The sequence below is a fragment of the Propithecus coquereli genome, unplaced genomic scaffold (assembly GCF_000956105.1).
Source record: "Propithecus coquereli isolate 6110/MARCELLA unplaced genomic scaffold, Pcoq_1.0 Scaffold791, whole genome shotgun sequence".
In the NCBI taxonomy this organism is placed as follows: domain Eukaryota; kingdom Metazoa; phylum Chordata; class Mammalia; order Primates; family Indriidae; genus Propithecus; species Propithecus coquereli.
Window position 1 is genome coordinate 30,382 of NW_012154074.1, and position 1,289 is coordinate 31,670.

Below are 1,289 nucleotides of genomic sequence, written 5' to 3' on the forward strand. Positions count from 1 at the left end.
AAAAACTGCTTTTCAGAGTGTGTCATTTTATACTCCCAATAGCAATATTTGAGAGATACAGTTGCTCTACCATCCTTGTCAATATTTGGTATTGTTGGTCTTCCAAATTTTAGTCATTTTAATGGCTGTGTAGAGATACTGCATTGTGGTTTGAATTTTACTTTCCCTGCTTACCAATATGCTCACTAGCTACTCATATACCATTTATGGTGGGGAATTCTTTATATATTCTGGATACATCCTTACGTATGCATTGTAAACATTTTTCTCCAAGTCTATGGCTTGCCTTTTCATTTTCTTGATGTCTTTTGGAAAGCAGAAATTTTTAATTTTCATTAAGTTCAATTTATCAATTTTTTCTGTTATAGTTGACGCCTTTTATATTATAAAATATCCTCGCTTACCTCAAGATCACAAAGATTTTCTCAAAGATTTTCTACTAGAAGTTTCATATTTTTAGCTTTTATGTTTATTTAGATCTGTCAACCATTTCAATTTTTGTATACAATGTTGAAGGAAAAGTCAAGGTTCATTACTTTTCCATACAAATACCCAGTAGATCCAGCACCATTTGTTGGAAAGACTATCCTTTCACTCACTGAATCACCTCAGAACCTTTGTTGAAATCAATTAACCATGTATGTGCAGTTCTATTTCTATTCTTTTCACTGATCTCTATGTTTATTCTTATGCTGAAACCATACTGTCCTCAACTATAGCTTTACAGTAAATCTTAAAATCAGGTAGTATAAATCCTTCAACTTTGTTTTTCTTTTTAAAAAATTATTTTGTGGCTTGGTACAGTGGCTCACACCTGTAATTCCAGTGCTTTAGGAAGCCAAGGTGGGAGGATTGCTTGGGGCCAGAGTTCAAGACCAGCCTGGGCAATGTAGTAAGACCCATCATTATAAAAAATAAGAAAAAAATTAGCTGGGCATAGTGGGGCATGCCCATAGTCCCAGTTTCTCAGGAGGCTGAGATGGGAGATGCCTTGAGGCCAGCAGTTTCAGGCTGCAGTGAGCTATGCTGCACTGCACACCATTGCAGTTCAGCCTGGGTGATAGAGCAAGACCCTGTCTCAAAAAAAAAACAATAAATCGGGGCTGGCAAACTTTTTTGGTAAAGGGCCAGATGGTAAATATTTTAGGCTTTGCAGGACATATGGTCTCTAGTCACAAATACTGAACTATGCTGTTGGAGCATGAAAGAAACCATAGATAATACATAAACAAATAGTTGTACCTGTGTTTCAATAAAATTTTATTTATGGAGACCGGAACTCTCTTTAA